Source organism: Phalacrocorax aristotelis, chromosome 1, assembly GCF_949628215.1.
Source record: "Phalacrocorax aristotelis chromosome 1, bGulAri2.1, whole genome shotgun sequence".
Lineage (NCBI taxonomy): Eukaryota > Metazoa > Chordata > Aves > Suliformes > Phalacrocoracidae > Phalacrocorax > Phalacrocorax aristotelis.
In genome coordinates, this window is record NC_134276.1 from 127,213,918 (window position 1) to 127,229,730 (window position 15,813).

The window sequence follows — 15,813 nt, forward strand, 5'->3', positions numbered from 1 at the left end:
ATTATCTTACTGAAGTCAGTAGGTTGCATGGATATAAAAAAACAAAAGGCTGCATGAAAAGATAGCAAAAGGATCCATCCGTCGGGCTTCAAAAGGTTAAACGGCATCACTAATACAAACACTGCAGATGGGACAGTCCTGAACACAGCAATGAAAACGGTATGTGCTTTTCCTTCCTAAAACTCTCTTCTTGAAGGCCAATGTTTTTATTTTACATAAGTTGAGAATTGGTGAGTAGACTTGCATGCTAGTTATTATTTGACTCTTTTCTACATAGATCTACCTTTAAAGAAGAAAAAGTCTAAGAGCCCTGCCTGTCAGCTAGTGCCACTTCAGAAGCTTTTTGCTAACGACAGCTGAATTATAATAATGTTTCTCCTTTTTCATTTACATTTTTTAGTATTTTTAATATTAACAATAAGTCACTATGCAACCAAAGTTTTCTGAAAAAAATTCTGAACAATAAAGAAAAACTATCACTGGTAGATCACTATTTATAGAGGGAAAGAATACAGAAACATATTAAATTTACCATAAACAAGGGGTTTCATACCATGACAGCAACTTTTAATGTAATTCATTTGTCATATAAATTACATCCCTGGGGATATCCCATAAAATTAATCAGGTCAGAGAGAGAAGGAAAACAAATCTAAGACTTCCCAAAACTCCAGCAAACAATAGCTTTTAAACATAGCAGTATCAACAATCTCACTGTAAAGTTCTTCCCTCCTCTTCCCTGATTCTTCTTTCCAGGAGACCAAGATCGTCAGATTGAGAATCATCTTGGCCCACCAAAATCAAGGAAGTCATATAGGTTCAAGTATACAACATTTCTGAAAATGAGTATTTTGCAAGTGGCTCTGTCTTTCCAAACTACAAACTCCCTGGAAAAATCTGAAATATAATTTAGTAAAGACATTCATTGTGTCAATGTGGCTTTTAAGCACAAAGCTACAAGTGCAAAATCTGGGCATGATACATCCATCACACAACACAGAAAAGCAAAGGGGAGGATGGCAGGAGAAAACAATAACAATTCTAGACAAATTTTAATACTGGCCAAACTCATCCTCAAATCAAAACTCTGAAGCTTTGCCTCTTCATTAGCTTCTCTAGAGTTTAGCTAGTTTACCTGAAAAGTAATTTACTCATGCACTTTTCCTGTACCACTCTGGCTTCATCTTGTGCAAGAAACAAGACTTGGCTTTTTTCACTCCTCTCAACACAGCTCACTGAATTGAAGCGCTGATACACATGTACAAATCCAACACATTTTCTGACCCCATTCAGAAGAGAGATCAAATTTTGCTCTTCCTGATGCCTGTGCCACCTTCCAGTGTAGACTTGCGTAATAAGAGCAGAATAGGAAGACAACAAAATGCAAGGGACTAACTGAGTTGATGGTGCTTGATCATTAATGACATTAACAGACTGCACTAATGGATAACTCCACAGTACAGATTTCATCTGGATCATGTGAGGACATGAGATCACATTTCTGCCAGCCCTCATATGTGTTAGTGTTAGCAGCAGGGAATAAAAGATATCAGATAAGGCATGGAGCTTGCTGGTAAAAGTCAACACATCAAAATGTATTTTAAAAACTGCATCAGAAGAATGAATTTATAATGGATCCGTGCTTTGCGTTTTGAGGTGACGGAGTTCTCGATCTGGTAGAAAGTTCCCAAAGCTTGATTTACTGCATTGTCAAAATATAGCCTGGGGGGACAATCTGACTTACAGCATCTTTATGACTGGTGATGAAAGAACCTTGCTTGGCTTTTAGATCCCAAGTTTGGCTCAAGATAGTGCAGTAGAGAACAGAACATCTTTTATTTTATGCTGGGAGTTCACAATGTTCCTCTTCAGCACAGAATTAGGTTTTACTGTATAGAATTCTCACACACAGCTCGCTGATGGCTTAGAATTCACACCTTCAGATTTTGGGGATATACTTCACACCCTTCATTGTTACTGCTACTAAAGATATGGATTAGTGTCCTCATGTCATTGTAGCATTTGTAAGAGAAATCTTTAGAAAATTCAGGAAAAAACTGTGTCTTTTACCGGGCCACAGCATGTCTTGTTCAGCCTTGGAAAGGCTTCAGAGTGCAGTAAACACATGAATTGGACATTATATGGACAGGTAAGGGTAGCTCCATTGCTGTGCAGCTTTTACTGTTCCTTGTCATGTTGTTTCAATACCCATTTCATGTTTTAACCAGGCATATATACATATCAAAGCATTGCACAACACTGGACAATGCTACAGACCCACAGGAAATAATTGTTTCACAAATGTGAAGCAGTCTGCACAAACACAAATTCCGTGGCCCGAATCTGTTCTAAATTATGCTTATGCAAATCCATGGAAGTCAACTAGTACCACTAGAAAAACAGAACAGATAAGAGGATGTAAAAATATGGCTCTGCTGTACAGCTATCCATGGGCCAAAGCCTGCCAAGCCTGCCATCACTTACATTCTCCTACTTTCCCAGCATGGTTTTATAGGAAATAAGAAAAATAAAGAGTATCTGGGATTTCTAGTTCTCTCATGAACCAGAGGAGGACACATGTCCAAGAACATATGGACTTAAATGTGTCAGCATCCTACATCACTCTTATTTCAAGAATGTTATTAGTTTTTGTGGGTGGAGTCCAAAATTTTAATGCCATATTAGCACACAGTGGCTGTTTCTGTAATGCACATGTCACAGGGAGCATATGCTTAGCAGTCCAAGGATAGCATTTTAACTTGATTTCCAATTATTTTCTGAATTGTAATACTCTCAAAAGATGAAGCATTGACACTACTAGCAGGGTATTTCACAACTTTTGTCTTCACAGTTTCATCCGCTCACCTCAGTTCTGACCTCCAGGACATTATGCTATTGCAGATCTGGACTCTCCACACACAGCTGTTTCAACAAATCTCATTTTGCTCTATAATGCACAGCATGTGACTTCAAGATCAGTATTTGCAATGCTGAACCAAGTTATATGAGTGACGTATGCTACTCCAGGCAAAAATCAAGACTAAGGTCAGAAAATACTTTGCCCTGCTAACTTTACCTAAACTTCCATCCAAATCTTCTCAAATGAATGAGCCTCTTTACCATCCTCACAGGTACAGACAGATACTGTGGGTATCAGCCATGCAACCGCTCATACTGGATACAGCAAAAAATGCATTGCCAAAGGCTTTTTGGCTGTGAAGCAACAGGTGGTTTGGCACCAAGATTTCTACCTGTTTGTGGTTTTCATCTTTGGTTTCAAGACAGAAAATCAGATGATACCTTTCACTGCTGCATCTCAAGCAGGCTGCACGGAGAGCAAGGTTTCATTCCAAGCAAATCTCTCTCTCTCTTGCAAAGTTGAGGAAAACTGCCAACCACTGCTGCTCTTGCCATCAACGCAGAGATGTAGATGTTAGGGAAAGGCAAAGGAAAGGTAAAGAAAGGGAAAGAAGACAAAGGTGAAGAAAAATATAAGTTTTACATAAACAACAAACTGCACATAATGACTACATCTGAGGACAATAAAATAAAAAGTACTGGCTTTAGTATAAAGAAACAAACAAAAACTTGGAACAGCTTAATCTAAGAGGTTTTTTCATTTATTGGATTCAGAGAATTTTTGTCTAAATATAGTTCCAAGGGACACAGTACTTTGAAAACATATGATAAAGGGACAACATTAAAGAAACAAACCTATCATAGCATCAAAATGAGCTACACCATTACTCAGAGAGCAGCCTAAGCCCCTTCAACAAACACCCTGCAGAGCAGCAGAAGCACTTAGAACATATGTTCTTGCCTACAAATAGTCCAGAGTGCAAGAGGTAGGTTTCATTTTTTTGTTTTTTAAATCCTTCTGCATGGGCCTAACTCTGCCTTTGTGGAAGGTACTGCTAACACACATCGAATGCAGTGGGAACCAAATGTGGATAACTGCATACTTTGAAAAATCACACCCAATATGTTCAACTGATGCCATCACTCTCCGAGGACAAGTGTAAGCTATGGAATATGACAAATAATAGAGAGCAGTACTCTAAAGTAAGCTTTTCAGAACCAAGGAAGCTTATTTTGATACTTTTTTACAGATAATTGGGAATGTGCGTCTTCAAAATAGTAGTCAAGAGTAGGTAAAGACTGTCTAGAGATCCTTACTGTGACAGAAGTCTCAATGTCTTTTCATAAAATAAGAGTTCTTCAAAGCAACTCGCAGCAAGAGAACAGCAGTGAAACTAAGCTTCAGATTAAAGTAAGAAAATGAAAGTCAGTGCCTCTCCGCAGACATAGACGTAATGAGAATGAGTTCAACACATCTGCTAGTAATCAAAATGGGTCCACACTCACTAGTACACAGAAGAGTGGAATCCTAATATCAGCGAGACTTTGTTTTGCCCCAATAACTGTAAAATCATTCCAGGAAGTTGTACGTACTAATTTACCTACAGAAGATGAGAACTGCGTGATTAGATTGTATTAAATCCATCTATACTAATAAAGACTGAGCTGAACAGAAAACAGAACTACCTTATCATGAAGATAAAATCACTGAGGGGGAAAGGGGCCCCAAAATGTTCTATTCCTGAGTTGGAGTTAAAAAAAAAGCGCCAAGTGGGTCTTTCTTCCCCATGAGAAGATGTTTCCATAAGAATTCACCTCTGAGAAAACCAAAATGGAAATCTCTCATCAACTAGCTAGGAAAATGAGAAAAAAAAACAGAGTATAGAGCCTTCCAGAACCAGCAGTTGGGAAATACTTGTTTTGACTTTTCTTGGGTAAAACAGTTATTCCCAAGGAAAAAATTTATTTCAAGAAAAAGAGTTTCCACTGAAAAATCATTTCAATGGAAAATGCCTGGCCACGTCTTCAAAGGATAGGACCACTGGTCTTAGCCAGGGAAAGGGGAATGCCAAGGTCAGTGGACTGGGTCTGCCACAGTCCGCTTGCACCACCACGGGCAAACTGCTTCCATTCTCCACGATGCTATTTCTCCTCCAGCCTTTCTGCCTACGTAGACCATCCACACTTCTGGGCAGGGACTGTCTTTCACTGTATGTTATATGCAGCCCACTGTAACACGTGTGTGTAATGACTTTCAGCACTGCATGAACAACAGTATTTTTCCCTCCAGTGGCTAGTTCCCAATACTGAGACGAAGAGAAAAACACTACCTATGGCTGCAACACACTGCTAATCAAACACTATTGTATACCATGGGAATGGGGGGGGGGGGAATGCCTTTTCATCGTAGAGCTAATCAGAGTTTATACACACAAAATCAGACAACTCTATAGTCCAGTCTTGTGATCTGTGTTCCAAGCTGCCAGAAATAAGGCAGGAAAGAAGCGAGGGGGGGCATCTCCTGTGTTCGTAATGAAAGAAGAGAGATGACTGGACTAAGAGCTGATGAGGTTACAAGGCAACAGCAGTGCCATGAGTTGTTTGGGCTTAAAGCCAGATGTCTTGTATTTCCTCTGATTGTTTCTAAATAATTAATGGTATTAATTTAATCATGTGACACCCCTCCCCCCTTTAGTATTTGGCTCTGTGTACTAACACTAAATATAAAGGAGAAAAATGGGACTGTCTATAGCATACTGAATATTGATGCTGTGTATTTGGACCGCAACAACAGCTGATACTCATATCCGTAAGACTATATATCTACAGCACTCGCACAATGTTTGCACGAAGTAGATCAAGCAGTAGCCTTCATACTCCATCCATAAACCAGCTCAACTATGGCATATGGACACTGCATGTTTGAAGTAGTAAAATAGAGGGTACAGCTCTCTCTCCGCCCACACTAAGATGAACCTGCCACTACTATTTCACGTAACATTTTCTGGCAAACTCCCAGTTTTCAGTCATGCTGGTTTGCTTGAAAGAAACACTCAGAGGAGACTCTGCTTGTCTTGCTGTTCGAACAAACAAAATAATCACGCATCTTGAGCTAACAGTCCAAAGCTTAATGAAGATCATCGAAAAGAGGCTACCCATGTGATGTGAGCATTCCCTTCTGACTTATCCACATAAGCCACTGCTGTTGGCAAAAGGAAATGGATTATGAGGACAATAAGTAACCCTGAGCTCTGGTCTAGACAAACCTTTGCTTGGTACAGTAGCATTCAGTGCACAAAGAAAACAGCAACCACCAGCAGTAAAAATTTAACTTCTCCAAATTTTTCAGCACCAGGGCACTGGCACCAACAGCAGGACCCGTGTTCCTGCACCTCTCTTGTTGAGGCTGCAAGTCTCAGAGGCAGCGAGTACTCTCTGGCAATATTCTCAGCATTAGTGTTGAGTACTAGGACTGCGAAATGTAACAGCAGAAACCCTGAACAAATGAAGACTAATGAAGGCAGCTCCCTACTCCCTACGTGCATAAGTACTCAGCAAAAAAATGTTTGCCCATTCTCCTACATACAACGGCCTACTCTCAACTGCCCTAGTCAAGCCTCCAGTCCCACCCATCTTACCTACTCTTTTTTCCTACCAGATTTCCACTTAGCTTGAATCCCATCAGATAGTATTAAATGGGGTAGCTGTGAGGTAAGGGAAGGGAGAAAGAAATCTGACAGCTTGGAGGAGACCCTTGCTTTGTCCAGCAAAGCCCCAGACTTCTGGAGGTAAGGACAAAGTGACACAAGGACTTCACAGATGTCAAATTTCCAAAAAATGTGTGCAAAGCTAACCTCATCAAAGAGCACCTGTGGGGAGTCAGAGAGGGCTTGATCAAGTTTTATTTCTTACCTTTTATCTACAGCTCACTATATGGTTGTCACTCTGCAGCTAGACTATTGGATCAAGACTGGCATTAGTGCTTTCTACAGTTACGATCCTTCAGTCAAGGGAAGTGAATGCTGAAGAGTTCTCCACTAGAAAGCCTGGTCCTAATCTTTAAGGACTTAGGAGTCAAGACCTAGCAATCCTACAGGCATGTTTCTCCACCACTAACTCATTGAGCCAGTTGGGTTCATAGGAAGAAACCTATTTCATTACAGAAAGATCATACTGGACGTACACCTGAGCCTTTCAACTGGGACTGGGGCAGAGCCCAAAACTGCATCGGCCCTGCACACTGCAGAGAACATCACCGGGAGGGATCACCGTGACTGCCAAATGGCAGGCTGTGGCAACGTAGAACGAGTGGCAGAGTGCTCTGGGTATCAGAGCCCAGGCTATGGGCTCTTCCGCAAGAAAGGAGCAGAATGAATATCAGACTGACTGTGCTGAGCAGAAAACATCTCACCCTGTCCTGTAAGTCCTTCTCTAGCAAGGTTATAAGGTTGAGTAACATCATTGTTTTCTTTCTCATGGACATACATAAACAGAGAAAACACTAAATAATCCTGGTTAAAACAAGAAGAGGAAGAGTAACAATGCAGAGAAACTTCAAGTGGCTCCTTCAGTTCCTACTAGCTATCTACAAAGAGTGGTAACGTCTACACACGCCACATGCACTTCAGGAATATCTGGTGCTGGAGTACCCCCTTGGAAGTTGTTCACAGAAATTGGGCACTACGGTTCTGAACTGGAATGAGAGGAAACCGCTTCAAAACAGGAATGATCACGTAAAAATGACTAAATTGTTTGCAAGGTAGAGACACTGGAAACAACCACCAGTACAGTGGGACAGCGTTTGAGTCTCAGCACTTTGTGAACAGCCCCTGTGCTTATTTGCTTGTTTTTCAGGATTTTGGGGGATGGTGGTAGAGTGAGAAGACGGCATTCTTCCTGTGGCGACAAGGATCTCTGAGGGTGTCTACATGTCAGACTTTACTGAGAATGTATCTTTTGTTCCTTCTTCTGCTTTATTTCCCTTTAATGATAGCTTTGCAGTGAATCCCATTTGTGAGTTGCTCAAATAAATGCAAATTTTACCTTGTAAGCAATACCCTCCAAAATACTGCTATAACTGAAAATAAAAATGTTAAGAGCTAAAAGGCACTGGGTCTTCCCCAGTGCCCTCATCTCCCCAGTGCACTGGACTGCTTGCTATTATTATATATGGAGTACCAGGCAGGGTACCTGGTATTATAAATATGTACTGTATTAAAATATATAGCCCAAGTCCCCAGGGCCCAACATTTTAATTAGAATTACAGTTGTGCAAATAACTGATTTATTTGGCTAGTTGACCAAACTGAGAACATGGAAAGGAAAAAAAGGCAAAACAACACACCTAGGTGTTTAACAAAATATGCTAGTTTTCTGTTTGTGTTTGATACATTTCAATTAAAATAGACTTTGTTTCAAAACAAAACCAGAAACCTTGTTCAGAAATATCAAAACAAAACCTTTCAGCTTTCCAAAACATTTCTTTTAAATTTTTCCTCAGGGTTTGGTTTTGGGTTTTTTTTTTCCTCCATAGTTTTGGCTAGCTTGTATCTGAGGCAAGCATTTTTCAGCAAATAAAACATTCAACAGGTACCCAGATCTCAACTTAAGGGCTGAACTGTGACTTGACCAGTTCTTGCCTTAAAGGAAGAGCAGGGAAGCAGGGGATTTGCGTTCTCGGTTCAGCCCCATCTTTGCATCCAAGGTGAGTTGTTATTTCATTTCTTTACGGTTGTCTCTCTGGCCATACTTTGCCTCTGCAGTCTTGAAGCTCGCTGGGGTTAGATGCACCTCCTATGGCGTCTCTGTACAGTGCCTAACACAATGGATTGCTCACCTCAGCTGGGGCCTATATGATTTACTATAATATAAATAACTGCAGTCAAATCTCTTTTTAATGCCATTAGTTTCACTTGCATATATTTAGCGGCCCATCATGGGAACATCAGTTTCTTTTTTAATTAATTACTTATTAATAGAGATAAAATATGAACGGACAACAAGTCTAGATTTTAACTGCTTCATCAATTTCGGTACTCAAAGAAAGCATCTCATTTACAGCTACCAGGAACCAAGGGGGACATGTACTGAATCAAGCCTGAAACCTGAGATCCCCTCAGCACTTTTGTACCCCCATTATTTGGGGACAATCCTCTCATCCCTCCAGGGCAGGAAAGACAGCTGGTTTGAAAGAGCTGCTTAGTGGAAAGCCTCACGGGCAACTCCCAAATTCTCTGTGCAGGGCTTTAGCCGCAAAATTGTCACCGTTAGGAATGGGAAATACAAGTTCAATGTCTGCAAAGAGGTAAAAACTGCCTGTGAGGCTGAAGGGAAGAAGTGTGCCTGCCTCTTTTTTGGACAGGCCTTGCATCTCGCAAGGCCAACTTGCTTAATCAAAAGACGACTTTAGAACTTGTTAGAAAATAAACAACACAAAAATAGAAATGAATGCAACGTTACGAACTCTTCAACTTTGACATGCAGCACTCGGGGCTGGGGGAGGGGAGGTTTCTCAGAGCACACATGGCTGTCACTGACAATAAAGTCAGTCACGTTTTTAAAACACTGGGGACATAGCTGCAAACGCGCCCTATTACGTCTTGAGATGTACTCCCTGGGTACAAAAGGTGCGTGGGTTACTGTAAGCTCGTGTGTTACTTTGCTGAGACCATAAAAGGCAGCACAAAGCACAGGCTGAGAAAGAGCAATTGTAGAGTATTCGGGGGTGATCATTCCTACTAAATGGGCCTGGGTGCCTCAGGTATCCTGGAGTGCCACCGTAACTTTAACCCCACCCTATTTTCCTCCAACCTTGGTGCTGCTGCTCAGTTTTAGGGGACACCACAGCCATTCCACAGCCTCTGGGGCTGTACCTAACCCCCAGCCTTCTGCTAGGAACATAGAAATCATAGGGTTGGAAAAGACCCTTAAGGTCATCGAGACCAACCGCTAACCAGAGGCGTACAGACCTCACCGGTTGCTGCCAAGGGCATCATTTGCATTCGGCCATTCCCCTCTGCATATGAGTGCCCCCATGCCGTGCTAAAGGAGCAATTATTATAATTAAAAAGAAATCCTCCTCCCTGTCCATTGTCTGTACTTATTGGCCATTGCTGCCATCTAGCCAGGCACATCTGCGATATTCACAGAAGCCTCCAGCCTGTTTATTTTCCCTTTGCTGCTTGGTCTGAAGCAGAGAAAAATGCATCCCTTGTTACTCACTGCCTCTGCTGAGACATTTGTAAACTTTCACAGGGTTTTTCTTTTTTTCTAACAGGTGACAAAACACTGTATAACTGCAGGTGCGCTGGGGACACAAACAGGAAAATGGAGATCAGATGCAGCTGTAGTTGGAGAAAGGGAAAAATCAAGATAAAGACAGCAGGTAAGAGAGTGCTAAAAAGAGCAAAGAAATGATTGAGAAGGGGTAGTTAGCTACTTTTGTTGCCGAGTTGCTCTTGCAAGGTAGGTCTAGCAGGATAATTTTGACTATTTTGTTATCATGCCAGATTTTGGCAGGTGTTACCAGGGGAAGGTTGGAAGTTTACTGAAAAAAAAAGTCCCTGGATGTTACTGGAAAAGGATTAAGGGGTTGTTGACTCATGCTAGCACTGAAGGATGTGCTGGAGGTCAGAGCTGAGGGGCGCTGGCTGGTGTTACTGGACTTGTGAAGTAGGAATGATAAGGAAGTGGTTTCAGAGAGCTTCTGAGTTTCAGCTATATTCTTCTAAGAATTTGTTCCCAAAATTTGGTTGGGAAAATGTTCCTAATCGAGGGCTCACTCTGCACCCCTTTATCTCCTTTTGGGATATACCACATGAAATAGAATGAAAAAAGAATATTCTAAGGAGACTTAGAAATGGAAACATTCAGATGGAGTTTCATGGCCTGCCTTCTGTCTACAATTCAGCTCTAAAAAGCCAATCTAAACTTCCAGACACTGTGGCCATTCACTCCTCTAGACAACCTGGTTTTAGAGCCATAGATCCAGCAACATAAGCAGCTAGAGGTGAAGCACAACGAGTAAACAGAAAATAAACATGATGACATTATAAAAGACACTGATTGCTCTCTGGCTGTAACATTTCAACCGGACAAAAGCGGGGTGGAGGACAGCAATAAATGTCCGTGAATCCAAATTTCTGATACTGTACTTCCTATTCCGCAAGAGGAAAGAATTTGCATTTTGCTTCCCTGATTTTTTTCTGCACTGAAAAGGGAGGTTTCCTGGGTAATCTAGAGTAATATTCAGCTGTGAATCCAATTTATGCAGTGGGATAGGATTAAGAAAGGAACAGAAGGTCTGGATTCTGAACCTGCTCTAACAGTTTTGATTTGAATACAACCCAAGTCTTGAAATGGCTTGTTTTCCACTTCTGGTTTGGAGCTGGTTGAAATATTGCCACAGTAGCACTTCCTGTAAAATTTTGTCCAAGATTCTCATTATTTGGAACTAAACTCTAAAGATTTTGGCACCGTGAAATCCAAACAAAACTCTGTTCCTGACTCAACTGGCCCAGGAGTCAACTCAAGCTTAATCTGGTTCTGGGTCCAAATCCAGCTCCAGTCCATTTTCATTGTTATATAGATTATGCCATAATACCACCTCTAGCCTCAGGATTTATGATGCCTCCTTGCAGGATGCATATTTGTGTGTAAATACATAAATCACATCAGATAAACAAAGAAGACATGCCAGAAAACAGGAGGGGAGGGAAGAGGAGAGATACCTACCAAGCAGTTTGTCTCTAAAGTGTTGCCAGTTGTGAAAGGACTTGACGTGCTAATATCCGCTCATTCAGACTCTTACAGACATGCTAAGAGCGTGACGGCTGGCAGGCAGTGCATTTAAGTGCTGTTACTGAGGCCCCCAAATATTGACAGAGTGCCAGACTCTGAGAAACTATTGATGTATGCAGCCGGCCGCTGCTCCAGACACCTCTCAGACAGAGTCTTTAAATGTCACAGATTAATGAATTTTCATGAAACGGAGAACGAGAGAAAGAATTAAAAAAAAAAAATCCTACAGCACCAACATGAAAGCATCTTTTATCCCTACACAAAATTCTGCCCTCAAGCCTCAAGAATCCTAATAGATTATAACAGATAGTAAGTTGGCAGGAAATATGGGGTAGAGGAGGTTAGACCCTCTCGACCATGCAGAGCATCCTCAAACAAAGCCAATATGCAAGACGATCATTTTTACAAAAAACAATGAGGATCAAGGGCCACTCAGATCTCAGTTTCATTTTAACCAAACCCATGAGTTACAAGGCTTAAGGGGTAGAATTGGTTAAACGTTTTTTTTCTGAGGTACAAATGGGGCCAAACTGCGAAGTTCAGGTGTTGACTCTGAATGACCCTAACTTTAGAGCCATTCAGATAGACAGCTGTACTTGGACCCTCTCATAGTATTTGATGTTGTGCTTGATCTTATCCAAGAAATTGCCAAAGTTATGATATAACATTTTTATGCCATCAGATAAACCAAGTATGCTGATTATTTCTCTTTTTTCATTTATATCAGTGAACTCAAATATGTATGAAAGAACTTCAAATATCATTAAAATGTAATAATGCAAAATGCAGTTGGAGCGTAAATGACAAATCTATGCATAAGACATCACTTAAAGAGGAAGGAAGTGAAAGGATGATGTAGATGATGTATGCAGAGGTAAAAATGGGCTATTTATACCCAACTGTGTAAAAATACGGCTTCAGTGAGTCCCTCTGCACACAGCCACTTGGAAGCGGGGCTCCAGAAGCCATTTGCTCCCTTGTTCCCAGAGGCACAGGCACTGATTCCTGCAAGGCTCAACTGCCACCACCACTCCTGGGCTGTCCCACAGGATCTCTCTTCAATGCAATGACACTGACCAGAGTGAGCACCAACACAACCAACTCCTGGCTGACAGAGAAAGGGAGGCTGCCATCACCAAGATGGTCAGGCCTGCTGCAGAAATATTCTGGAGAAGCTGAGAGCATCCTGAGAAGCAAATGTTCTCCTAAGTTCTCTCTGTCTCTGTCTGCATGAGGCTTTGCTGACCATAGCAGCTATTAAATCTCACTGTAAGAACAGGGACTAGCATGAGCCGTGTTCAAGAGGAGCTTGTTTTCACATCATCTTGTCAGTCATGTTATTTTTTACTACTTTTGCCAAAGGAAAAAAAAAGAATCAAAAAATGAAGCTACCTTTCTGACTGGAAACAACTGGAAACAAGTGCAAGGAGCCTGACGCTAAGCTCCAGCTCATGATGACATAGTAGTCTTTGGTTTTCAAAAGCCAACGCACTTCTGTAAGTTGGCACATGCAGCGATCAACTGTATCATGACCTATGACAGCAAGCAATTTGTGTTACCTACTCTTGTCCCCACCCAAAGCATGTCTTCCCTACCACCACACATCCCATGTCTGCCAGAGTTGCAGCAGGGTCTCCAACACTGTTATTGATTACCCATAGCTCTACAAATGATCTGGATGAAGTAGCAAGTAGCCATCCTCTGCTGACAGCCAGAGAGAAGTCAGAGCACACGTGTGTGCAAGAGTGGATGACACAAATGACTGATTAAGTACACGAGAAGACAAAATGTCAAAGCCTTTCTATTCTGAGAACAATCTCTACACAAACAAAGAAAAAAATCAATATAGATTTTCACACAGGGAACTATTTTACACATCATTGCAAACATACTTTAAAACACTCAGTATTTTTCTTTAGGATTTTTAAAGAGCCTGTCTAATGTTACTGTCCCTTCTGGCCTGCTGTTTCTCTTCACATGCTCCTTTTCCTTTCTCCCCCTCTCTCTCTTTTAAAAGAATAGTAACCCAGGAGCTATCGTAAAACACTAACCTAGCGATTCATTCAGTCCAGGAGCACACCTTCAGCAAAGGCCAGCACTGACTGTATTGAAGGAAGATGTGAAAAATCCTCAGTGTTCTCCTTCTACAAAAGCTCCTATACCTCAGTAGAGATCAGCTTCAGTCTAACGATGATCCCTGAAGCACACAGAGAAGCGCAGGTGCCCAAGCTATGAAGCTGTCCCTCACAATGGCTGACGATCTGGACTCTGCAATACCAACATGACAGTGTCCCTTTGGGTCACTTCATGTCCTGAGTACATGCTAGGGCAAGGCAGGCTCATCGCAGAGCCTGCCTCACACCTTCTCTCCCCAGGAGCGTGGTGTGTATCACGGGGCAATGCAAGCACCATCTCCTCTAAAACCACCTCACACAGCAGCCAGTAACAAAACCTTCTTGGGAGAATGTCTCTTTTCTGGGGGAACAGAAAAAGGAATCTAAAATTTCTGAAATGTAGCAAAACTCTAAGTGAACATGTTGGGAAGGGAGGAGGCTGGGCAATTTTCTAACTCACTGCAGGGCTAGGACACTTTTTTATTTTCTCAAGGAGCCTTTGCATTTTAACTAAATGAAGGGACTGAGTTAGAAGACACAACAAAGTCTTATGACTTGTCCAAAGTTATGCAACAGCCTTCTCTCCCCATCATCTTTTGCAAATATTCGGATAGCTAAACCTTGTCCCTGTTCTCTTTGCATGCCAGCGTTACAACAGCCATTTCAGTTCCACAAATTCTGCACCATCTCCAAGACTGGGATAACAGAGGTGGGCAAAAATTTGATGAACTAAAAGTATTAACGGTTACACAAAATTTATCACAGAACAGAACAGAACACACAAAATACCAATTGCAAGGGAATGAATAAGAACAAAGGTGTTACAGAATTAAACTGGTTAGGTCTGAAAAGAACCTTGGAAGTTCCTGAGTTCAACCTCCTTCACCTGCTTTAGGATAGTAGAAGAAGCCGTCTCCTTTGTCCCTTTGATTTTCGCTACATACTTTCCATCAATTAATTTCTTGTGGTCATTTCTGATTACTGTTGCCTAACTTCCATCTTTTTCTTTCCTCCCCTCCGTGTGCGTGTGTGTGCATACATCACAGATCACAATCAGATTGCACACTCCCCTGCGTGTTAAAAGTCGCACTTCTTCTGCTGACTTACTGCACTCTTAATCAAAAGGGCAGGAGGAAGCCGCCAGGATTCATTCTTCCCCCTCTCTCCTTCTCTCTCCCTTTTTTCAAATGGCACAAATGTCAAACTTTCTAAAAGGATGTTTGGCATAGCTGAGTTCACTCATGTAACGTACAAAGTCGGTATGATCAAAAGGTTGCAGGGCTGCCCACTGCTGAAGAGGAGGGAAAAAAAAGAAAGGAAATGGGGATCTCTTCTGAAGTGTGAAAGAATGCGTGAGCCAACTGTTGCCACTGGAAACACCATGTCTATTAGCAGCAGCGGTGGGTCTGAAACACGGAAATCTAGGTCCGATTCCAGCTCGTCCGAAATCCAGTGCTGTTCTGATCTGATTTTCCTCCCTTTAAGAAACAAGGAGAGACACAGCTGTGGAGCTGAAGACTTATTCTCTGTGCTTTGCATCATTATATGGAAAATGGAGTATCTAAGTGGAAAAAATAACAGTTGTTTTTGCAGTCAAAGTTGTTGAAACTAATCAGAAAGAACACAGATTCACACATCAAAAATACACGGTCTCTCTGGTGTTTTTATACTGCTACTTCTCACCACTGTGTCTTCATTCTTATTCTACCCACTGCTGAAAGGAGGACAGATTATTCCTCCCTTCTACATAGCTAAGATTGTTCATGTGGCAACTGGTTTGCAATTGTAGGGCACGTCATGACTGCTAAACTGCACGCTCGCACCTTCCTCTAAATTTCTGATGCAATGCTTCTGCTTTTATTCAGCCATCCTACCTGCTCCACTTTTCTGAGTCCTTGTGAAAATGTTCACATCTTCTTACCCAACATCAACATTGAAAAACACCCCAGCTATGCCACTGGCTCCTGCAAAACGCCTGTACTCTCTCTCAGTGGACTAAAAATTGGTGGTCAGAATACTCAGCCTGAAGAATCTCTCCTTG

The 15,813-nt window shown here is 41.6% G+C and overlaps 1 protein-coding gene across 7 annotated transcripts in view; it reads right to left on the reverse strand.

The window, feature by feature from the left end:
• Positions 1 to 15,813, reverse strand: part of ZBTB20 (zinc finger and BTB domain containing 20) — a 465,108-nt gene that overhangs the window by 163,573 nt on the left and 285,722 nt on the right. For 5 of the 7 annotated variants that reach the window (XM_075106546.1, XM_075106520.1, XM_075106528.1 and 2 more), the window contains one exon: positions 3,301 to 3,401. The exons of the other annotated variants lie outside the window; for them this stretch is intronic. The gene's annotated coding sequence lies outside the window, so the exon portion shown is untranslated. The remainder of the gene's footprint in view (positions 1 to 3,300; positions 3,402 to 15,813) is intronic. 7 annotated transcript variants of the gene reach the window in all.